The sequence below is a fragment of the Ascidiella aspersa genome, chromosome 4 (genome assembly GCF_963924565.1).
Source record: "Ascidiella aspersa chromosome 4, kaAscAspe10.2, whole genome shotgun sequence".
NCBI classification, from domain to species: Eukaryota; Metazoa; Chordata; class Ascidiacea; order Phlebobranchia; family Ascidiidae; genus Ascidiella; species Ascidiella aspersa.
Window position 1 is genome coordinate 24436917 of NC_139450.1, and position 16760 is coordinate 24453676.

Genomic DNA, 16760 nt, shown 5'->3' on the forward strand with positions numbered 1-16760 from the left:
TTAAACAAATCATATTGTGCCTACGACAATTGGTATTCCTAGGCGGTCACCCATCCAAGTACTAACCAATCCCGACGTTGCTTAACTTCCGAGATCGGACGAGATGGGGTGCATTCAACCTGGTATGGTCGTAGCCAGTATTGGTCAACATTTTTAGGTCTAATCTATTTAAAAATGTAAAAATTAAATAAATCATATTTTGCCTACGACAATTGGTATTCCTAGGCGGTCACCCATCCAAGTACTAACCAATCCCGACGTTGCTTAACTTCCGAGATCGGACGATATCGGGTGCATTCAACCTGGTATGTTCGTAGCCAGTATTGGTCAACATTTTTTGGTCTAATCTATTTAAAAATGTAAAAACTTAAATAAATCATATTTTGCCTACCACAATTGGTATTCCTAGGCGGTCACCCATCCAAGTACTAACCAATCCCGACGTTGCTTAACTTCCGAGATCGGACGAGATCGGGTGCATTCAACCTGGTATGGTCGTAGACAGTATTGGTCAACATTTATGGTCTAATCTTTTTAAAAATGTAACAACTTAAATAAATGATATTATGCCTACGACAATTGGTATTCCTAGGCGGTCACCCATCCAAGTACTAACCAATCCCGACGTTGCTTAACTTCCGAGATCGGACGAGATCGGGTGCATTCAACCTGGTATGGTCGTAGAGAGTATTGGTCAACATTTTTTGGTCTAAAATCTTTGAAAATGTTAACATTTAAATATATTTTAAAAATCATATTTTGCCTATGACAATTGGTATTGCTAGGCGGTCACCCATCCAAGTACTAACCAATCCCGACGTTGCTTAACTTCCGAGATCGGACGAGATCGGGTGCATTCAACCTGGTATGGTCGTAGCCAGTATTGGTCAACATTTTTTGGTCTAATCTATTTAAAAATGTAAAAACTTAAATAAATCATATTTTGCCTACGACAATTGGTATTCCTAGGCGGTCACCCATCCAAGTACTAACCAATCCCGACGTTGCTTAACTTCCGAGATCGGACGAGATCGGATGCATTCAACCTGGTATGGTCGTAAGCAGTATTTCTCAACCTTTTATGTCTATTCTAATTTAAAAATAAAAACTTAAATAAATCATATTTTGCCTACGACAATTGGTATTCCTAGGCGGTCACCCATCCAAGTACTAACCAATCCCGACGTTGCTTAACTTCCGAGATCGGAGGAGATCGGGTGCATTCAACCTGGTATGGTCGTAGACAGTATTGGTCAACATTTATGATCTAATCAATTTGAAAATGTAAAAACTTAAATAAATCATATTGTGCCTACGACAATTGGTATTCCTAGGTATGGTCGTAGCCAGTATTGGTCAACATTTTTTGGTCTAATCTATTTAAAAATGTAAAAACTTAAATAAATCTTATTTTGCCTACGACAATTGGTATTCCTAGGCGGTCACCCATCCAAGTACTAACCAATCCGGACGTTGCTTAACTTCCGAGATCGGACAAGATCGGGTGCATTCAACCTGGTATGGTCGTAGACAGTAATCGTCAACATTTATGGTCTAATCTATTTAAAAATGTAAAAACTTAATTAAATCATATTGTGCCTACGACAATTGGTATTGCTAGGCGGTCACCCATCCAAGTACTAACCAATCCCGACGTTGCTTCACTTCCGAGATCGGACGAGATCGTGTGCATTCAACCTGGTATGGTCGTGGACAGTATTGGTCAACATTTATGGTCTAATCTATTTAAAAATGTAAAACTTAAATAAATCATATTGTGCCTACGACAATTGGTATTCCTAGGCGGTCACCCATCCAAGTACTAACCAATCCCAACGTTGCTTAACTTCCGAGATCGGACGAGATCGGGTGCATTGAACCTGGTATGGTCGTAGACAGTGTTGGTAAACATTTTTTGGTCTAAAATCTTTAAAATGCTAACATTTAAATATATTTTAAAAATAATATTTTGCCTATGACAATTGGTATTCCTAGGCGGTCACCCATCCAAGTAGCAACCAATCCCGATGTTGCTCAACTTCCGAGATCGGACGAGATCGTGTGCATTCAACCTGGTTTGGTCGTAGACAGTATTGGTCAACATTTTTTGGTCTAAAATCTTCAAAAATGTTAACATTTAAATATATTTTATAAATCATATTTTGCCTATGACAATTGGAATTCCTATGCGGTCACCCATCCAAGTACTAATCAATCCCGACGTTGCTTAACTTCCGAGATCGGACGAGATCGGGTGCATTCAACCTGGTATGGTCGTAAGCACTATTTCTCAACATTTTACGTCTAATCTATTTAAAAAAGTAAAATTTAAATAAATCATATTTTGCCTACGACAATTGGTATTCCTAGGCGGTCACCCATCCAAGTACTAACCAATCCGGACGTTGCTTAACTTCCGAGATCGGACAAGATCGGGTGCATTCAACCTGGTATGGTCGTAGACAGTAATCGTCAACATTTATGGTCTAATCTATTTAAAAATGTAAAAACTTAAATAAATCATATTGTGCCTACGACAATTGGTATTGCTAGGCGGTCACCCATCCAAGTACTAACCAATCCCGACGTTGCTTCACTTCCGAGATCGGACGAGATCGTGTGCATTCAACCTGGTATGGTCGTGGACAGTATTGGTCAACATTTATGGTCTAATCTATTTAAAAATGTAAAACTTAAATAAATCATATTGTGCCTACGACAATTGGTATTCCTAGGCGGTTACCCATCCAAGTACTAACCAATCCCAACGTTGCTTAACTTCCGAGATCGGACGAGATCGGGTGCATTGAACCTGGTATGGTCGTAGACAGTGTTGGTAAACATTTTTTGGTCTAAAATCTTTAAAATGCTAACATTTAAATATATTTTAAAAATAATATTTTGCCTATGACAATTGGTATTCCTAGGCGGTCACCCATCCAAGTAGCACCCAATCCCGATGTTGCTTAACTTCCGAGATCGGACGAGATCGTGTGCATTCAACCTGGTTTGGTCGTAGACAGTATTGGTCAACATTTTTTGGTCTAAAATCTTCAAAAATGTTAACATTTAAATATATTTTATAAATCATATTTTGCCTATGACAATTGGAATTCCTATGCGGTCACCCATCCAAGTACTAATCAATCCCGACGTTGCTTAACTTCCGAGATCGGACGAGATCGGGTGCATTCAACCTGGTATGGTCGTAAGCACTATTTCTCAACATTTTACGTCTAATCTATTTAAAAAAGTAAAAACTTAAATAAATCATATTTTGCCTACGACAATTGGTATTCCTAGGCGGTCACCCATCCAAGTACTAACCAATCCCGACGTTGCTTAACTTCCGAGATCGGACGAGATCGGGTGCATTCAACCTGGTATGGTCGTAGACAGTATTGGTCAACATTTATGGACTAATCTATTTAAAAATGTAAAAACTTAAACAAATCATATTGTGCCTACGACAATTGGTATTCCTATGCGGTCACCCATCCAAGTACTAACCAATCCCGACGTTGCTTAACTTCCGAGATTGGACGAGATGGGGTGCATTCAACCTGGTATGGTCGTATGCAGTATTGGGCAACATTTTTAGGTCTAATCTATTTAAAAATGTAAAAACTTAAATAAATCATATTTTGCCTACGACAATTGGTATTCCTAGGCGGTCACCCATCCAAGTACTAACCAATCCCGACGTTGCTTAACTTCCGAGATCGGACGAGATCGGGTGCATTCAACCTGGTATGTTCGTAGCCAGTATTGGTCAACATTTTTTGGTCTAATCTATTTAAAAATGTAAAAACTTAAATAAATCATATTTTGCCTACGACAATTGGTATTCCTAGGCGGTCACCCATCCAAGTACTAACCAATCCCGACGTTGCTTAACTTCCGAGATCGGACGAGATCGGGTGCATTCAACCTGGTATGGTCGTAGACAGTATTGGTCAACATTTATGGTCTAATCTATTTAAAAATGTAAAAACTTAAATAAATGATATTATGCCTACGACAATTGGTATTCATAGGCGGTCACCCATTCAAGTACTAACCAATCCCGACGTTGCTTAACTTCCGAGATCGGACGAGATCGGGTGCATTCAACCTGGTATGGTCGTAGACAGTATTGGTCAACATTTTTTGGTCTAAAATCTTCAAAAATGTTAACATTTAAATATATTTTAAAAATCATATTTTGCCTATGACAATTGGTATTGCTAGGCGGTCACCCATCCAAGTACTAACCATCCCGGCGTTACTTAACTTCCGAGATCGGACGAGATCGGGTGCATTCAACCTGGTATGGTCGTAGCCAGTATTGGTCAACATTTTTTGGTCTAATCTGTTTAAAAATGTAAAAACTTAAATAAATCATATTTTGCCTTCGACAATTGGTATTCCTAGGCGGTCACCCATCCAAGTACTAACCAATCCCGACGTTGCTTAACTTCCGAGATCGGACGAGATCGGATGCATTCAACCTGGTATGGTCGTAAGCAGTATTTCTCAACATTTTATGTCTATTCTATTTTAAAAATAAAAACTTAATTAAATCATATTTTGCCTACGACAATTGGTATTCCTAGGCGGTCACCCATCCAAGTACTAACCAATCCCGACGTTGCTTAACTTCCGAGATCGGAGGAGATCGGGTGCATTCAACCTGGTATGGTCGTAGACAGTATTGGTCAACATTTATGGTCTAATCAATTTAAAAATGTAAAAACTTAAATAAATCATATTGTGCCTACGACAATTGGTATTCCTAGGTATGGTCGTAGCCAGTATTGGTCAACATTTTTTGGATTAATCTATTTAAAAATGTCAAAACTTAAATAAATCTTATTTTGCCTACGACAATTGGTATTCCTAGGCGGTCACCCATCCAAGTACTAACCAATCCCGACGTTGATTAACTTCCGAGATCGGACGAGATCGGGTGCATTCAACCTGGTATGGTCGTAGGCAGTAATCGTCAACATTTATGGTCTAATCTATTTAAAAATGCAAAAACTTAAATAAATCATATTGTGCCAACGACAATTGGTATTCCTAGGCGGTCACCCATCCAAGTACTAACCAATCCCGACGTTGCTTAACTTTTGAAATCGGACGAGATCGTGTGCATTCAACCTGGTATGGTCGTGGACAGTATTGGTCAACATTTATGGTCTAATCTATTTAAAAATGTAAAACTTAAATAAATCATATTGTGCCTACGACAATTGGTATTCCTAGGCGGTCACCCATCCAAGTACTAACCAATCCCAACGTTGCTTAACTTCCGAGATCGGACGAGATCGGGTGCATTGAACCTGGTATGGTCGTAGACAGTGTTGGTAAACATATTTTGGTCTAAAATCTTTAAAATGCTAACATTTAAATATATTTTAAAAATAATATTTTGCCTATGACAATTGGTATTCTTAGGCGGGCCCCCATCCAAGTACCAACCAATCCCGATGTTGCTTAACTTCCGAGATCGGACGAGATCGTGTGCATTCAACCTGGTTTGGTCGTAGACAGTATTGGTCAACATTTTTTGGTCTAAAATCTTCAAAAATGTTAACATTTAAATATATTTTATAAATCATATTTTGCCTATGACAATTGGAATTCCTATGCGGTCACCCATCCAAGTACTAACCAATCCCGACGTTGCTTAACTTCCGAGATCGGACGAGATCGGGTGCATTCAACCTGGTATGGTCGTAAGCAGTATTTATCAACATTTTACGTCTAATCTATTTAAAAAAGTAAAAACTTAAATAAATCATATTTTGCCTACGACAATTGGTATTCCTAGGCGGTCACTCATCCAAGTACTAACCAATCCCAACGTTGCTTAACTTCCGAGATCGGACGAAATCGGGTGCATTGAACCTGGTATGGCCGTAGACAGTTTGGTAGTGCATTCAACCTGGTATGGTCGTAGACAGTATTGGTCAACATTTATGGTCTAATCTATTTAAAAATGTAAAAACTTAAACAAATCATATTGTGCCTACGACAATTGGTATTCCTAGGTGGTCACCCATCCAAGTACTAACCAATCCCGACGTTGCTTAACTTCCGAGATCGGACGAGATCGGGTGCATTCAACCTGGTATGGTCGTAGCCAGTATTGGTCAACATTTTTAGGTCTAATCTATTTAAAAATGTAAAAACTTAAATAAATCATATTTTGCCTACGACAATTGGTACGCCTAGGCGGTCACCCATCCAAGTACTAACCAATCCCGACGTTGCTTAACTTCCGAGATCGGACGAGATCGGGTGCATTCAACCTGGTATGTTCGTAGCCAGTATTGGTCAACATTTTTTGGTCTAATCTATTTAAAAATGTAAAAACTTAAATAAATCATATTTTGCCTACGACAATTGGTATTCCTAGGCGGTCACCCATCCAAGTACTAACCAATCCCGACGTTGCTTAACTTCCGAGATCGGACGAGATCGGGGTGCATTCAACCTGGTACGGTCGTAGACAGTATTTGTCAACATTTATGGTCTAATCTATTTAAAAATGTAAAAACTTAAATAAATGATATTATGCCTACGACAATTGGTATTCCTAGGCGGTCACCCATCCAAGTACTAACCAATCCCGACGTTGCTTAATTTCCGAGATCGGACGAGATCGGGTGCATTCAACCTGGTATGGTCGTAGACAGTATTGGTAAACATTTTTTGGTCTAAAATCTTCAACAATGTTAACATTTAAATATATTTTATAAATCATATTTTGCCTATGACAATTGGAATTCCTATGCGGTCACCCATCCAAGTACTAACCAATCCCGACATTGCTTAACTTCCGAGATCGGACGAGATCGGGTGCATTCAACCTGGTATGGTCGTAGACAGTATTGGTCAACATTTTTTGGTCTAAAATCTTTAAAAATGTTAACATTTAAATATATTTGAAAATCATATTTTGCCTATGACAATTGGTATTCCTAGGCGGTCACCCATCCAAGTACTAACCAATCCCAAAGTTGCTTAACTTCCGAGATCGGACGAGATCGGGTGCATTCAACCTGGTGTGGTCGTAGACAGTATTGGTCAACATTTTTTGGTCTAAAATCTTTAAAAATGTTAACATTTAAATATATTTTAGGAATCATATTTTGCCTATGACAATTGGAATTCCTATGCGGTCACCCATCCAAGTACTAACCAATCCCGACGTTGCTTGACTTCCGAGATCGGAAGAGATCGGGTGCATTCAACCTGGTATGGTCGTAAGCAGTATTTCTCAACATTTTACGTCTAACCTATTTAAAAAAGTAAAAACTTAAATAAATCATATTTTGCCTACGACAATTGGTATTCCTAGGCGGTCACCCATCCAAGTACTAACCAATCCCGACGTTGCTTAACTTCCGAGATCGGACGAGATCGGGTGCATTCAACCTGGTATGGTCGTAGACAGTATTGGTCAACATTTATGGTGTAATCTATTTAAAAATGTAAAAACTTAAACAAATCATATTGTGCCTACGACAATTGGTATTCCTAGGTGGTCACCCATCCAAGTACTAACCAATCCCGACGTTGCTTAACTTCCGAGATCGGACGAGATCGGGTGCATTCAACCTGGTATGGTCGTAGCCAGTATTGGTCAACATTTTTAGGTCTAATCTATTTAAAAATGTAAAAACTTAAATAAATCATATTTTGCCTACGACAATTGGTACTCCTAGGCGGTCACCCATCCAAGTACTAACCAATCCCGACGTTGCTTAACTTCCGAGATCGGACGAGATCGGGTGCATTCAACCTGGTATGTTCGTAGCCAGTATTGGTCAACATTTTTTGGTCTAATCTATTTAAAAATGTAAAAACTTAAATAAATCATATTTTGCCTACGATAATTGGTATTCCTAGGCGGTCACCCATCCAAGTACTAACCAATCCCGACGTTGCTTAACTTCCGAGATCGGACGAGATCGGGTGCATTCAATCTGGTATGGTCGTAGACAGTATTGGTCAACATTTATGGTCTAATCTATTTAAAAATGTAAAAACTTAAATAAATGATATTATGCCTACGACAATTGGTATTCCTAGGCGGTCACCCATCCAAGTACTAACCAATCCCGACGTTGCTTAACTTCCGAGATCGGACGAGATCGGGTGCATTCAACCTGGTATGGTCGTAGACAGTATTGGTCAACATTTATGGTCTAATCTATTTAAAAATGTAAAAACTTAAACAAGTCATATTGTGCCTACGACAATTGGTATTCCTAGGCGGCCACCCATCCAAGTACTAACCAATCCCGACGTTGCTTAACTTCCGAGATCGGACGAGATCGGGTGCATTCAACCTGGTATGGTCGTAGACAGTAGTGGTCAACATTTTTTGGTCTAAAATCTTTAAAAATGTTAACATTCAAATATATTTAAAAAATCATATTTTGCCTATGACAATTGGTATTCCTAGGCGGTCACCCATCCAAGTAGCAACCAATCCCGATGTTGCTTAACTTCCGAGATCGGACGAGATCGGGTGCATTCATCCTGGTTTGGTCGTAGACAGTATTGGTCAACATTTTTTGGTCTAAAATCTTTAAAAATGTTAACATTTAAATATATTTTAAAAATCATATTTTGCCTATGACAATTCGTATTGCTAGGCGGACACCCATCCAGGTACTAACCAATCCAGACGTTGCTTAACTTCCGAGATCGGACGAGATCGGGTGCATTCAACCTGGTATGGTCGTACACAGTATTGGTCAACATTTTTTGGTCTAAAATCTTCAAAAATGTTAACATATAAATATATTTTATAAATCATATTTTGCCTATGACAATTGGAATTCCTATGCGGTCACCCATCCAAGTAATAACCAATTCCGACGTTGCTTAACTTCCGAGATCGGACGAGATCGGGTGCATTCAACCTGGTATGGTCGTAAGCAGTATTTCTCAACATTTTACGTCTAATCTATTTAAAAAAGTAAAAACTTAAATAAATCATATTTTTCCTACGACAATTGGTATTCCTAGGCGGTCACCCATCCAAGTACTAACCAATCCCGACGTTGCTTAACTTCCGAGATCGGACGAGATCGGGTGCATTCAACCTGGTATGGTCGTAGACAGTATTGGTCAACATTTATGGTCTAATCTATTTAAAAATGTAAAAACTTAAACAAATCATATTGTGCCTACGACAATTGGTATTCCTAGGTGGTCACCCATCCAAGTACTAACCAATCCCGACGTTGCTTAACTTCCGAGATCGGACGAGATCGGGTGCATTCAACCTGGTATGGTCGTAGCCAGTATTGGTCAACATTTTTAGGTCTAATCTATTTAAAAATGTAAAAACTTAAATAAATCATATTTTGCCTACGACAATTGGTACTCCTAGGCGGTCACCCATCCAAGTACTAACCAATCCCGACGTTGCTTAACTTCCGAGATCGGACGAGATCGGGTGCATTCAACCTGGTATGTTCGTAGCCAGTATTGGTCAACATTTTTTGGTCTAATCTATTTAAAAATGTAAAAACTTAAATAAATCATATTTTGCCTACGACAATTGGTATTCCTAGGCGGTCACCCATCCAAGTACTAACCAATCCCGACGTTGCTTAACTTCCGAGATCGGACGAGATCGGGTGCATTCAACCTGGTATGGTCGTAGACAGTATTGGTCAACATTTATGGTCTAATCTATTTAAAAATGTAAAAACTTAAATAAATGATATTATGCCTACGACAATTGGTATTCCTAGGCGGTCACCCATCCAAGTACTAACCAATCCCGACGTTGCTTAACTTCCGAGATCGGACGAGATCGGGTGCATTCAACCTGGTATGGTCGTAGACAGTATTGGTCAACATTTTTTGGTCTAAAATCTTTAAAAATGTTAACATTTAAATATATTTTAAAAATCATATTTTGCCTATGAAAATTCGTATTGCTAGGCGGACACCCATCCAAGAACTAACCAATCCCGACGTTGCTTAACTTCCGAGATCGGACGAGATCGGGTGCATTCAACCTGGTATGGTCGTAGACAGTATTGGTCAACATTTTTTGGTCTAAAATCTTCAACAATGTTAACATTTAAATATATTTTGTAAATCATATTTTGCCTATGACAATTGGAATTCCTATGCGGTCACCCATCCAAGTACTAACCAATCCCGACATTGCTTAACTTCCGAGATCGGACGAGATCGGGTGCATTCAACCTGGTATGGTCGTAGACAGTATTGGTCAACATTTTTTGGTCTAAAATCTTTAAAAATGTTAACATTTAAATATATTTTAAAAATAATATTTTGCCTATGACAATTGGTATTCCTAGGCGGTCACCCATCCAAGTACTAACCAATCCCAAAGTTGCTTAACTTCCGAGATCGGACGAGATCGGGTGCATTCAACCTGGTGTGATCGTAGACAGTATTGGTCAACATTTTTTGGTCTAAAATCTTTAAAAATGTTAACATTTAAATATATTTTAAAAATCATATTTTGCCTATGACAATTGGTATTCCTAGGCCCGTCACCCATCCAAGTACTAACCAATCCCGACGTTGCTTAACTTCCAAGATCGGACGAGATCGGGTGCATTCAACCTGGTATGGTCGTAGACAGTATTGGTCAACATTTATGGTCTAATCTATTTAAAAATGTAAAAACTTAAATAAATCATATTTTGCCTATGACAATTCGTATTGCTAGGCGGACACCCATCCAAGTACTAACCAATCCCGACGTTGCTTAACTTCCGAGATCGGACGAGATCGGGTGCATTCAATCTGGTATGGTCGTAGACACTATTGGTCAACATTTTTTGGTCTAAAATCTTCAAAAATGTTAACATTTAAATATATTTTATAAATCATATTTTGCCTACGACAATTGGCATTCCTAGGCGGTCACCCATCCAAGTACTAACCAAGGACGAGATCGGGTGCATTCAACCTGGTATGGTCGTAGACAGTATTGGTCAACATTTATGGTCTAATCTATTTAAAAATGTAAAAACTTAAACAAATCATATTGTGCCTACGACAATTGGTATTCCTAGGTGGTCACCCATCCAAGTACTAACCAATCCCGACGTTGCTTAACTTCCGAGATCGGACGAGATCGGGTGCATTCAACCTGATATGGTCGTAGCCAGTATTGGTCAACATTTTTAGGTCTAATCTATTTAAAAATGTAAAAACTTAAATAAATCATATTTTGCCTACGACAATTGGTACTCCTAGGCGGTCACCCATCCAAGTACTAACCAATCCCGACGTTGCTTAACTTCCGAGATCGGACGAGATCGGGTGCATTCAACCTGGTATGTTCGTAGCCAGTATTGGTCAACATTTTTTGGTCTAATCTATTTAAAAATGTAAAAACTTAAATAAATCATATTTTGCCTACGACAATTGGTATTCCTAGGCGGTCACCCATCCAAGTACTAACCAATCCCGACGTTGCTTAACTTCCGAGATCGGACAAGATCGGGTGCATTCAACCTGGTATGTTCGTAGCCAGTATTGGTCAACATTTTTTGGTCTAATCTAATTAAAAATGTAAAAACTTAAATAAATCATATTTTGCCTACGACAATTGGTATTCCTAGGCGGTCACCCATCCAAGTACTAACCAATCCCGACGTTGCTTAACTTCCGAGATCGGACGAGATCGGGTGCATTCAACCTGGTACGGTCGTAGACAGTATTGGTCAACATTTATGGTCTAATCTATTTAAAAATGTAAAAACTTAAATAAATGATATTATGCCTACGACAATTGGTATTCCTAGGCGGTCACCCATCCAAGTACTAACCAATCCCGACGTTGCTTAACTTCCGAGATCGGACGAGATCGGGTGCATTCAACCTGGTATGGTCGTAGACAGTATTGGTCAACATTTTTTGGTCTAAAATCTTCAACAATGTTAACATTTAAATATATTTTATAAATCATATTTTGCCTATGACAATTGGAATTCCTAAGCGGTCACCCATCCAAGTACTAACCAATCCCGACATTGCTTAACTTCCGAGATCGGACGAGATCGGGTGCATTCAACCTGGTATGGTCGTAGACAGTATTGGTCAACATTTTTTGGTCTAAAATCTTTAAAAATGTTAACATTTAAATATATTTTAAAAATCATATTTTGCCTATGACAATTGGTATTCCTAGGCGGTCACCCATCCAAGTACTAACCAATCCCAAAGTTGCTTAACTTCCGAGATCGGACGAGATCGGGTGCATTCAACCTGGTGTGGTCGTAGACAGTATTGGTCAACATTTTTTGGTCTAAAATCTTTAAAAATGTTAACATTTAAATATATTTTAGGAATCATATTTTGCCTATGACAATTGGAATTCCTATGCGGTCACCCATCCAAGTACTAACCAATCCCGACGTTGCTTGACTTCCGAGATCGGACGAGATCGGGTGCATTCAACCTGGTATGGTCGTAAGCAGTATTTCTCAACATTTTACGTCTAATCTATTTAAAAAAGTAAAAACTTAAATAAATCATATTGTGCCTACGACAATTGGTATTCCTAGGCGGTCACCCATCCAAGTACTAACCAATCCCGACGTTGCTTAACTTCCGAGATCGGACGAGATCGGGTGCATTCAACCTGGTATGGTCGTAGACAGTATTGGTCAACATTTATGGTCTAATCTATTTAAAAATGTAAAAACTTAAACAAATCATATTGTGCCTACGACAATTGGTATTCCTAGGTGGTCACCCATCCAAGTACTAACCAATCCCAAAGTTGCTTAACTTCCGAGATCGGACGAGATCGGGTGCATTCAACCTGGTATGGTCGTAGACAGTATTGGTCAACATTTATGGTCTATTCTATTTAAAAATGTAAAAAACTTAAATAAATCATATTGTTCCTACGACAATTGGTACTCCTAGGCGGTCACCCATCCAAGTACTAACCAATCCCGACGTTGCTTAACTTCCGAGATCGGACGAGATCGGGTGCATTCAACCTGGTATGGTCGTAGACAGTATTGGTCAACATTTTTTGGTCTAAAATCTTTGAAAATATTAACATTTAAATATATTTTAAAAATCATATTTTGCCTATGACAATTGGTATTCCTAGGCCCGTCACCCATCCAAGTACTAACCAATCCCGACGTTGCTTAACTTCCAAGATCGGACGAGATCGGGTGCATTCAACCTGGTATGGTCGTACACAGTATTGGTCAACATTTTTTGGTCTAAAATCTTCAAAAATGTTAACATATAAATATATTTTATAAATCATATTTTGCCTATGACAATTGGAATTCCTATGCGGTCACCCATCCAAGTAATAACCAATTCCGACGTTGCTTAACTTCCGAGATCGGACGAGATCGGGTGCATTCAACCTGGTATGGTCGTAAGCAGTATTTCTCAACATTTTACGTCTAATCTATTTAAAAAAGTAAAAACTTAAATAAATCATATTTTTCCTACGACAATTGGTATTCCTAGGCGGTCACCCATCCAAGTACTAACCAATCCCGACGTTGCTTAACTTCCGAGATCGGACGAGATCGGGTGCATTCAACCTGGTATGGTCGTAAACAGTATTGGTCAACATTTATGGTCTAATCTATTTAAAAATGTAAAAACTTAAACAAATCATATTGTGCCTACGACAATTGGTATTCCTAGGTGGTCACCCATCCAAGTACTAACCAATCCCGACGTTGCTTAACTTCCGAGATCGGACGAGATCGGGTGCATTCAACCTGGTATGGTCGTAGCCAGTATTGGTCAACATTTTTAGGTCTAATCTATTTAAAAATGTAAAAACTTAAATAAATCATATTTTGCCTACGACAATTGGTACTCCTAGGCGGTCACCCATCCAAGTACTAACCAATCCCGACGTTGCTTAACTTCCGAGATCGGACGAGATCGGGTGCATTCAACCTGGTATGTTCGTAGCCAGTATTGGTCAACATTTTTTGGTCTAATCTATTTAAAAATGTAAAAACTTAAATAAATCATATTTTGCCTACGACAATTGGTATTCCTAGGCGGTCACCCATCCAAGTACTAACCAATCCCGACGTTGCTTAACTTCCGAGATCGGACGAGATCGGGTGCATTCAACCTGGTATGGTCGTAGACAGTATTGGTCAACATTTATGGTCTAATCTATTTAAAAATGTAAAAACTTAAATAAATGATATTATGCCTACGACAATTGGTATTCCTAGGCGGTCACCCATCCAAGTACTAACCAATCCCGACGTTGCTTAACTTCCGAGATCGGACGAGATCGGGTGCATTCAACCTGGTATGGTCGTAGACAGTATTGGTCAACATTTTTTGGTCTAAAATCTTTAAAAATGTTAACATTTAAATATATTTTAAAAATCATATTTTGCCTATGAAAATTCGTATTGCTAGGCGGACACCCATCCAAGAACTAACCAATCCCGACGTTGCTTAACTTCCGAGATCGGACGAGATCGGGTGCATTCAACCTGGTATGGTCGTAGACAGTATTGGTCAACATTTTTTGGTCTAAAATCTTCAACAATGTTAACATTTAAATATATTTTGTAAATCATATTTTGCCTATGACAATTGGAATTCCTATGCGGTCACCCATCCAAGTACTAACCAATCCCGACATTGCTTAACTTCCGAGATCGGACGAGATCGGGTGCATTCAACCTGGTATGGTCGTAGACAGTATTGGTCAACATTTTTTGGTCTAAAATCTTTAAAAATGTTAACATTTAAATATATTTTAAAAATAATATTTTGCCTATGACAATTGGTATTCCTAGGCGGTCACCCATCCAAGTACTAACCAATCCCAAAGATGCTTAACTTCCGAGATCGGACGAGATCGGGTGCATTCAACCTGGTGTGATCGTAGACAGTATTGGTCAACATTTTTTGGTCTAAAATCTTTAAAAATGTTAACATTTAAATATATTTTAAAAATCATATTTTGCCTATGACAATTGGTATTCCTAGGCCCGTCACCCATCCAAGTACTAACCAATCCCGACGTTGCTTAACTTCCAAGATCGGACGAGATCGGGTGCATTCAACCTGGTATGGTCGTAGACAGTATTGGTCAACATTTATGGTCTAATCTATTTAAAAATGTAAAAACTTAAATAAATCATATTTTGCCTATGACAATTCTTATTGCTAGGCGGACACCCATCCAAGTACTAACCAATCCCGACGTTGCTTAACTTCCGAGATCGGACGAGATCGGGTGCATTCAATCTGGTATGGTCGTAGACACTATTGGTCAACATTTTTTGGTCTAAAATCTTCAAAAATGTTAACATTTAAATATATTTTATAAATCATATTTTGCCTACGACAATTGGCATTCCTAGGCGGTCACCCATCCAAGTACTAACCAAGGACGAGATCGGGTGCATTCAACCTGGTATGGTCGTAGACAGTATTGGTCAACATTTATGGTCTAATCTATTTAAAAATGTAAAAACTTAAACAAATCATATTGTGCCTACGACAATTGGTATTCCTAGGTGGTCACCCATCCAAGTACTAACCAATCCCGACGTTGCTTAACTTCCGAGATCGGACGAGATCGGGTGCATTCAACCTGATATGGTCGTAGCCAGTATTGGTCAACATTTTTAGGTCTAATCTATTTAAAAATGTAAAAACTTAAATAAATCATATTTTGCCTACGACAATTGGTACTCCTAGGCGGTCACCCATCCAAGTACTAACCAATCCCGACGTTGCTTAACTTCCGAGATCGGACGAGATCGGGTGCATTCAACCTGGTATGTTCGTAGCCAGTATTGGTCAACATTTTTTGGTCTAATCTATTTAAAAATGTAAAAACTTAAATAAATCATATTTTGCCTACGACAATTGGTATTCCTAGGCGGTCACCCATCCAAGTACTAACCAATCCCGACGTTGCTTAACTTCCGAGATCGGACAAGATCGGGTGCATTCAACCTGGTATGTTCGTAGCCAGTATTGGTCAACATTTTTTGGTCTAATCTAATTAAAAATGTAAAAACTTAAATAAATCATATTTTGCCTACGACAATTGGTATTCCTAGGCGGTCACCCATCCAAGTACTAACCAATCCCGACGTTGCTTAACTTCCGAGATCGGACGAGATCGGGTGCATTCAACCTGGTACGGTCGTAGACAGTATTGGTCAACATTTATGGTCTAATCTATTTAAAAATGTAAAAACTTAAATAAATGATATTATGCCTACGACAATTGGTATTCCTAGGCGGTCACCCATCCAAGTTCTAACCAATCCCGACGTTGCTTAACTTCCGAGATCGGACGAGATCGGGTGCATTCAACCTGGTATGGTCGTAGACAGTATTGGTCAACATTTTTTGGTCTAAAATCTTCAACAATGTTAACATTTAAATATATTTTATAAATCATATTTTGCCTATGACAATTGGAATTCCTAAGCGGTCACCCATCCAAGTACTAACCAATCCCGACATTGCTTAACTTCCGAGATCGGACGAGATCGGGTGCATTCAACCTGGTATGGTCGTAGACAGTATTGGTCAACATTTTTTGGTCTAAAATCTTTAAAAATGTTAACATTTAAATATATTTTAAAAATCATATTTTGCCTATGACAATTGGTATTCCTAGGCGGTCACCCATCCAAGTACTAACCAATCCCAAAGTTGCTTAACTTCCGAGATCGGACGAGATCGGGTGCATTCAACCTGGTGTGGTCGTAGACAGTATT

The 16760-nt window shown here is 38.8% G+C and overlaps 42 non-coding genes and 45 pseudogenes across 42 annotated transcripts; all 87 read right to left on the minus strand.

Annotated features, from left to right (window-relative positions):
• Positions 1-17: 17 nt before the first annotated feature.
• On the minus strand, positions 18-136 carry LOC146154223 (5S ribosomal RNA; annotated as a pseudogene).
• A 64-nt stretch (positions 137-200) lies between these two features.
• On the minus strand, positions 201-319 carry LOC146154224 (5S ribosomal RNA; annotated as a pseudogene).
• Positions 320-384: 65 nt separating this feature from the next.
• Positions 385-503, minus strand: LOC146154225 (5S ribosomal RNA). The gene has a single exon (XR_014497494.1). It is a non-coding gene; the product is annotated as a 5S ribosomal RNA (ribosomal RNA).
• A 64-nt stretch (positions 504-567) lies between these two features.
• On the minus strand, positions 568-686 carry LOC146154226 (5S ribosomal RNA). The gene has a single exon (XR_014496780.1). It is a non-coding gene; the product is annotated as a 5S ribosomal RNA (ribosomal RNA).
• Positions 687-760: 74 nt separating this feature from the next.
• On the minus strand, positions 761-879 carry LOC146154227 (5S ribosomal RNA; annotated as a pseudogene).
• A 65-nt stretch (positions 880-944) lies between these two features.
• Positions 945-1063, minus strand: LOC146154228 (5S ribosomal RNA). Its single transcript, XR_014496729.1, has one exon. It is a non-coding gene; the product is annotated as a 5S ribosomal RNA (ribosomal RNA).
• Positions 1064-1126: 63 nt separating this feature from the next.
• Positions 1127-1245, minus strand: LOC146154229 (5S ribosomal RNA). Its single transcript, XR_014496062.1, has one exon. It is a non-coding gene; the product is annotated as a 5S ribosomal RNA (ribosomal RNA).
• Positions 1246-1413: 168 nt separating this feature from the next.
• Positions 1414-1532, minus strand: LOC146154230 (5S ribosomal RNA; annotated as a pseudogene).
• A 64-nt stretch (positions 1533-1596) lies between these two features.
• LOC146154231 (5S ribosomal RNA) lies at positions 1597-1715 on the minus strand (annotated as a pseudogene).
• Positions 1716-1778: 63 nt separating this feature from the next.
• On the minus strand, positions 1779-1897 carry LOC146154232 (5S ribosomal RNA). Its single transcript, XR_014497542.1, has one exon. It is a non-coding gene; the product is annotated as a 5S ribosomal RNA (ribosomal RNA).
• Positions 1898-1970: 73 nt separating this feature from the next.
• LOC146154233 (5S ribosomal RNA) lies at positions 1971-2089 on the minus strand (annotated as a pseudogene).
• Positions 2090-2163: 74 nt separating this feature from the next.
• On the minus strand, positions 2164-2282 carry LOC146154234 (5S ribosomal RNA; annotated as a pseudogene).
• A 63-nt stretch (positions 2283-2345) lies between these two features.
• On the minus strand, positions 2346-2464 carry LOC146154235 (5S ribosomal RNA; annotated as a pseudogene).
• A 64-nt stretch (positions 2465-2528) lies between these two features.
• Positions 2529-2647, minus strand: LOC146154236 (5S ribosomal RNA; annotated as a pseudogene).
• A 63-nt stretch (positions 2648-2710) lies between these two features.
• On the minus strand, positions 2711-2829 carry LOC146154237 (5S ribosomal RNA). The gene has a single exon (XR_014498156.1). It is a non-coding gene; the product is annotated as a 5S ribosomal RNA (ribosomal RNA).
• Positions 2830-2902: 73 nt separating this feature from the next.
• Positions 2903-3021, minus strand: LOC146154238 (5S ribosomal RNA; annotated as a pseudogene).
• Positions 3022-3095: 74 nt separating this feature from the next.
• Positions 3096-3214, minus strand: LOC146154239 (5S ribosomal RNA; annotated as a pseudogene).
• Positions 3215-3278: 64 nt separating this feature from the next.
• LOC146154240 (5S ribosomal RNA) lies at positions 3279-3397 on the minus strand. The gene has a single exon (XR_014495021.1). It is a non-coding gene; the product is annotated as a 5S ribosomal RNA (ribosomal RNA).
• A 64-nt stretch (positions 3398-3461) lies between these two features.
• Positions 3462-3580, minus strand: LOC146154241 (5S ribosomal RNA; annotated as a pseudogene).
• A 65-nt stretch (positions 3581-3645) lies between these two features.
• Positions 3646-3764, minus strand: LOC146154242 (5S ribosomal RNA). Its single transcript, XR_014498267.1, has one exon. It is a non-coding gene; the product is annotated as a 5S ribosomal RNA (ribosomal RNA).
• A 65-nt stretch (positions 3765-3829) lies between these two features.
• Positions 3830-3948, minus strand: LOC146154243 (5S ribosomal RNA). The gene has a single exon (XR_014495023.1). It is a non-coding gene; the product is annotated as a 5S ribosomal RNA (ribosomal RNA).
• Positions 3949-4012: 64 nt separating this feature from the next.
• LOC146154244 (5S ribosomal RNA) lies at positions 4013-4131 on the minus strand. The gene has a single exon (XR_014496557.1). It is a non-coding gene; the product is annotated as a 5S ribosomal RNA (ribosomal RNA).
• A 74-nt stretch (positions 4132-4205) lies between these two features.
• Positions 4206-4323, minus strand: LOC146154245 (5S ribosomal RNA; annotated as a pseudogene).
• A 65-nt stretch (positions 4324-4388) lies between these two features.
• Positions 4389-4507, minus strand: LOC146154246 (5S ribosomal RNA; annotated as a pseudogene).
• A 63-nt stretch (positions 4508-4570) lies between these two features.
• LOC146154247 (5S ribosomal RNA) lies at positions 4571-4689 on the minus strand. Its single transcript, XR_014496063.1, has one exon. It is a non-coding gene; the product is annotated as a 5S ribosomal RNA (ribosomal RNA).
• A 168-nt stretch (positions 4690-4857) lies between these two features.
• LOC146154248 (5S ribosomal RNA) lies at positions 4858-4976 on the minus strand. The gene has a single exon (XR_014495647.1). It is a non-coding gene; the product is annotated as a 5S ribosomal RNA (ribosomal RNA).
• A 64-nt stretch (positions 4977-5040) lies between these two features.
• On the minus strand, positions 5041-5159 carry LOC146154249 (5S ribosomal RNA; annotated as a pseudogene).
• A 63-nt stretch (positions 5160-5222) lies between these two features.
• LOC146154250 (5S ribosomal RNA) lies at positions 5223-5341 on the minus strand. The gene has a single exon (XR_014497543.1). It is a non-coding gene; the product is annotated as a 5S ribosomal RNA (ribosomal RNA).
• Positions 5342-5414: 73 nt separating this feature from the next.
• Positions 5415-5533, minus strand: LOC146154251 (5S ribosomal RNA; annotated as a pseudogene).
• Positions 5534-5607: 74 nt separating this feature from the next.
• LOC146154252 (5S ribosomal RNA) lies at positions 5608-5726 on the minus strand. The gene has a single exon (XR_014497890.1). It is a non-coding gene; the product is annotated as a 5S ribosomal RNA (ribosomal RNA).
• Positions 5727-5790: 64 nt separating this feature from the next.
• Positions 5791-5909, minus strand: LOC146154253 (5S ribosomal RNA; annotated as a pseudogene).
• Positions 5910-6010: 101 nt separating this feature from the next.
• LOC146154254 (5S ribosomal RNA) lies at positions 6011-6129 on the minus strand. The gene has a single exon (XR_014495987.1). It is a non-coding gene; the product is annotated as a 5S ribosomal RNA (ribosomal RNA).
• Positions 6130-6194: 65 nt separating this feature from the next.
• On the minus strand, positions 6195-6313 carry LOC146154255 (5S ribosomal RNA; annotated as a pseudogene).
• A 65-nt stretch (positions 6314-6378) lies between these two features.
• On the minus strand, positions 6379-6498 carry LOC146154256 (5S ribosomal RNA; annotated as a pseudogene).
• A 64-nt stretch (positions 6499-6562) lies between these two features.
• Positions 6563-6681, minus strand: LOC146154257 (5S ribosomal RNA). The gene has a single exon (XR_014497107.1). It is a non-coding gene; the product is annotated as a 5S ribosomal RNA (ribosomal RNA).
• A 74-nt stretch (positions 6682-6755) lies between these two features.
• Positions 6756-6874, minus strand: LOC146154258 (5S ribosomal RNA; annotated as a pseudogene).
• Positions 6875-6947: 73 nt separating this feature from the next.
• LOC146154259 (5S ribosomal RNA) lies at positions 6948-7066 on the minus strand. The gene has a single exon (XR_014497045.1). It is a non-coding gene; the product is annotated as a 5S ribosomal RNA (ribosomal RNA).
• Positions 7067-7140: 74 nt separating this feature from the next.
• Positions 7141-7259, minus strand: LOC146154260 (5S ribosomal RNA; annotated as a pseudogene).
• A 64-nt stretch (positions 7260-7323) lies between these two features.
• LOC146154261 (5S ribosomal RNA) lies at positions 7324-7442 on the minus strand. The gene has a single exon (XR_014495024.1). It is a non-coding gene; the product is annotated as a 5S ribosomal RNA (ribosomal RNA).
• A 64-nt stretch (positions 7443-7506) lies between these two features.
• LOC146154262 (5S ribosomal RNA) lies at positions 7507-7625 on the minus strand. Its single transcript, XR_014495988.1, has one exon. It is a non-coding gene; the product is annotated as a 5S ribosomal RNA (ribosomal RNA).
• Positions 7626-7690: 65 nt separating this feature from the next.
• On the minus strand, positions 7691-7809 carry LOC146154263 (5S ribosomal RNA; annotated as a pseudogene).
• Positions 7810-7874: 65 nt separating this feature from the next.
• On the minus strand, positions 7875-7993 carry LOC146154264 (5S ribosomal RNA). The gene has a single exon (XR_014497779.1). It is a non-coding gene; the product is annotated as a 5S ribosomal RNA (ribosomal RNA).
• Positions 7994-8057: 64 nt separating this feature from the next.
• Positions 8058-8176, minus strand: LOC146154265 (5S ribosomal RNA). Its single transcript, XR_014495025.1, has one exon. It is a non-coding gene; the product is annotated as a 5S ribosomal RNA (ribosomal RNA).
• A 64-nt stretch (positions 8177-8240) lies between these two features.
• LOC146154266 (5S ribosomal RNA) lies at positions 8241-8359 on the minus strand. The gene has a single exon (XR_014496143.1). It is a non-coding gene; the product is annotated as a 5S ribosomal RNA (ribosomal RNA).
• A 74-nt stretch (positions 8360-8433) lies between these two features.
• On the minus strand, positions 8434-8552 carry LOC146154267 (5S ribosomal RNA; annotated as a pseudogene).
• A 74-nt stretch (positions 8553-8626) lies between these two features.
• Positions 8627-8745, minus strand: LOC146154268 (5S ribosomal RNA; annotated as a pseudogene).
• Positions 8746-8819: 74 nt separating this feature from the next.
• On the minus strand, positions 8820-8938 carry LOC146154269 (5S ribosomal RNA; annotated as a pseudogene).
• Positions 8939-9002: 64 nt separating this feature from the next.
• On the minus strand, positions 9003-9121 carry LOC146154270 (5S ribosomal RNA). The gene has a single exon (XR_014496547.1). It is a non-coding gene; the product is annotated as a 5S ribosomal RNA (ribosomal RNA).
• Positions 9122-9185: 64 nt separating this feature from the next.
• LOC146154271 (5S ribosomal RNA) lies at positions 9186-9304 on the minus strand. Its single transcript, XR_014495989.1, has one exon. It is a non-coding gene; the product is annotated as a 5S ribosomal RNA (ribosomal RNA).
• Positions 9305-9369: 65 nt separating this feature from the next.
• LOC146154272 (5S ribosomal RNA) lies at positions 9370-9488 on the minus strand (annotated as a pseudogene).
• A 65-nt stretch (positions 9489-9553) lies between these two features.
• LOC146154273 (5S ribosomal RNA) lies at positions 9554-9672 on the minus strand. The gene has a single exon (XR_014495026.1). It is a non-coding gene; the product is annotated as a 5S ribosomal RNA (ribosomal RNA).
• Positions 9673-9736: 64 nt separating this feature from the next.
• LOC146154274 (5S ribosomal RNA) lies at positions 9737-9855 on the minus strand. The gene has a single exon (XR_014495027.1). It is a non-coding gene; the product is annotated as a 5S ribosomal RNA (ribosomal RNA).
• A 74-nt stretch (positions 9856-9929) lies between these two features.
• LOC146154275 (5S ribosomal RNA) lies at positions 9930-10048 on the minus strand (annotated as a pseudogene).
• Positions 10049-10122: 74 nt separating this feature from the next.
• LOC146154276 (5S ribosomal RNA) lies at positions 10123-10241 on the minus strand (annotated as a pseudogene).
• Positions 10242-10315: 74 nt separating this feature from the next.
• Positions 10316-10434, minus strand: LOC146154277 (5S ribosomal RNA). Its single transcript, XR_014497632.1, has one exon. It is a non-coding gene; the product is annotated as a 5S ribosomal RNA (ribosomal RNA).
• Positions 10435-10508: 74 nt separating this feature from the next.
• On the minus strand, positions 10509-10628 carry LOC146154278 (5S ribosomal RNA; annotated as a pseudogene).
• Positions 10629-10692: 64 nt separating this feature from the next.
• On the minus strand, positions 10693-10811 carry LOC146154279 (5S ribosomal RNA; annotated as a pseudogene).
• Positions 10812-11041: 230 nt separating this feature from the next.
• On the minus strand, positions 11042-11160 carry LOC146154280 (5S ribosomal RNA). The gene has a single exon (XR_014497230.1). It is a non-coding gene; the product is annotated as a 5S ribosomal RNA (ribosomal RNA).
• A 65-nt stretch (positions 11161-11225) lies between these two features.
• Positions 11226-11344, minus strand: LOC146154281 (5S ribosomal RNA; annotated as a pseudogene).
• A 65-nt stretch (positions 11345-11409) lies between these two features.
• Positions 11410-11528, minus strand: LOC146154282 (5S ribosomal RNA; annotated as a pseudogene).
• A 65-nt stretch (positions 11529-11593) lies between these two features.
• LOC146154283 (5S ribosomal RNA) lies at positions 11594-11712 on the minus strand. Its single transcript, XR_014496656.1, has one exon. It is a non-coding gene; the product is annotated as a 5S ribosomal RNA (ribosomal RNA).
• Positions 11713-11776: 64 nt separating this feature from the next.
• Positions 11777-11895, minus strand: LOC146154284 (5S ribosomal RNA). The gene has a single exon (XR_014495029.1). It is a non-coding gene; the product is annotated as a 5S ribosomal RNA (ribosomal RNA).
• Positions 11896-11969: 74 nt separating this feature from the next.
• LOC146154285 (5S ribosomal RNA) lies at positions 11970-12088 on the minus strand (annotated as a pseudogene).
• A 74-nt stretch (positions 12089-12162) lies between these two features.
• On the minus strand, positions 12163-12281 carry LOC146154286 (5S ribosomal RNA). Its single transcript, XR_014497046.1, has one exon. It is a non-coding gene; the product is annotated as a 5S ribosomal RNA (ribosomal RNA).
• Positions 12282-12355: 74 nt separating this feature from the next.
• On the minus strand, positions 12356-12474 carry LOC146154287 (5S ribosomal RNA; annotated as a pseudogene).
• Positions 12475-12538: 64 nt separating this feature from the next.
• Positions 12539-12657, minus strand: LOC146154288 (5S ribosomal RNA). The gene has a single exon (XR_014495030.1). It is a non-coding gene; the product is annotated as a 5S ribosomal RNA (ribosomal RNA).
• A 64-nt stretch (positions 12658-12721) lies between these two features.
• LOC146154289 (5S ribosomal RNA) lies at positions 12722-12840 on the minus strand. Its single transcript, XR_014495698.1, has one exon. It is a non-coding gene; the product is annotated as a 5S ribosomal RNA (ribosomal RNA).
• Positions 12841-12905: 65 nt separating this feature from the next.
• Positions 12906-13024, minus strand: LOC146154290 (5S ribosomal RNA). The gene has a single exon (XR_014497011.1). It is a non-coding gene; the product is annotated as a 5S ribosomal RNA (ribosomal RNA).
• Positions 13025-13098: 74 nt separating this feature from the next.
• On the minus strand, positions 13099-13218 carry LOC146154291 (5S ribosomal RNA; annotated as a pseudogene).
• Positions 13219-13292: 74 nt separating this feature from the next.
• Positions 13293-13411, minus strand: LOC146154292 (5S ribosomal RNA; annotated as a pseudogene).
• A 64-nt stretch (positions 13412-13475) lies between these two features.
• On the minus strand, positions 13476-13594 carry LOC146154293 (5S ribosomal RNA). Its single transcript, XR_014497452.1, has one exon. It is a non-coding gene; the product is annotated as a 5S ribosomal RNA (ribosomal RNA).
• A 64-nt stretch (positions 13595-13658) lies between these two features.
• Positions 13659-13777, minus strand: LOC146154294 (5S ribosomal RNA). Its single transcript, XR_014495990.1, has one exon. It is a non-coding gene; the product is annotated as a 5S ribosomal RNA (ribosomal RNA).
• Positions 13778-13842: 65 nt separating this feature from the next.
• On the minus strand, positions 13843-13961 carry LOC146154295 (5S ribosomal RNA; annotated as a pseudogene).
• A 65-nt stretch (positions 13962-14026) lies between these two features.
• Positions 14027-14145, minus strand: LOC146154296 (5S ribosomal RNA). Its single transcript, XR_014495031.1, has one exon. It is a non-coding gene; the product is annotated as a 5S ribosomal RNA (ribosomal RNA).
• Positions 14146-14209: 64 nt separating this feature from the next.
• On the minus strand, positions 14210-14328 carry LOC146154297 (5S ribosomal RNA). Its single transcript, XR_014495032.1, has one exon. It is a non-coding gene; the product is annotated as a 5S ribosomal RNA (ribosomal RNA).
• A 74-nt stretch (positions 14329-14402) lies between these two features.
• Positions 14403-14521, minus strand: LOC146154298 (5S ribosomal RNA; annotated as a pseudogene).
• A 74-nt stretch (positions 14522-14595) lies between these two features.
• LOC146154299 (5S ribosomal RNA) lies at positions 14596-14714 on the minus strand (annotated as a pseudogene).
• Positions 14715-14788: 74 nt separating this feature from the next.
• LOC146154300 (5S ribosomal RNA) lies at positions 14789-14907 on the minus strand (annotated as a pseudogene).
• Positions 14908-14981: 74 nt separating this feature from the next.
• Positions 14982-15101, minus strand: LOC146154301 (5S ribosomal RNA; annotated as a pseudogene).
• A 64-nt stretch (positions 15102-15165) lies between these two features.
• Positions 15166-15284, minus strand: LOC146154302 (5S ribosomal RNA; annotated as a pseudogene).
• A 230-nt stretch (positions 15285-15514) lies between these two features.
• LOC146154303 (5S ribosomal RNA) lies at positions 15515-15633 on the minus strand. Its single transcript, XR_014497231.1, has one exon. It is a non-coding gene; the product is annotated as a 5S ribosomal RNA (ribosomal RNA).
• Positions 15634-15698: 65 nt separating this feature from the next.
• Positions 15699-15817, minus strand: LOC146154304 (5S ribosomal RNA; annotated as a pseudogene).
• Positions 15818-15882: 65 nt separating this feature from the next.
• On the minus strand, positions 15883-16001 carry LOC146154305 (5S ribosomal RNA; annotated as a pseudogene).
• A 65-nt stretch (positions 16002-16066) lies between these two features.
• LOC146154306 (5S ribosomal RNA) lies at positions 16067-16185 on the minus strand. Its single transcript, XR_014496657.1, has one exon. It is a non-coding gene; the product is annotated as a 5S ribosomal RNA (ribosomal RNA).
• A 64-nt stretch (positions 16186-16249) lies between these two features.
• On the minus strand, positions 16250-16368 carry LOC146154307 (5S ribosomal RNA). The gene has a single exon (XR_014498100.1). It is a non-coding gene; the product is annotated as a 5S ribosomal RNA (ribosomal RNA).
• Positions 16369-16442: 74 nt separating this feature from the next.
• LOC146154308 (5S ribosomal RNA) lies at positions 16443-16561 on the minus strand (annotated as a pseudogene).
• A 74-nt stretch (positions 16562-16635) lies between these two features.
• On the minus strand, positions 16636-16754 carry LOC146154309 (5S ribosomal RNA). The gene has a single exon (XR_014497047.1). It is a non-coding gene; the product is annotated as a 5S ribosomal RNA (ribosomal RNA).
• Positions 16755-16760: the final 6 nt, after the last annotated feature.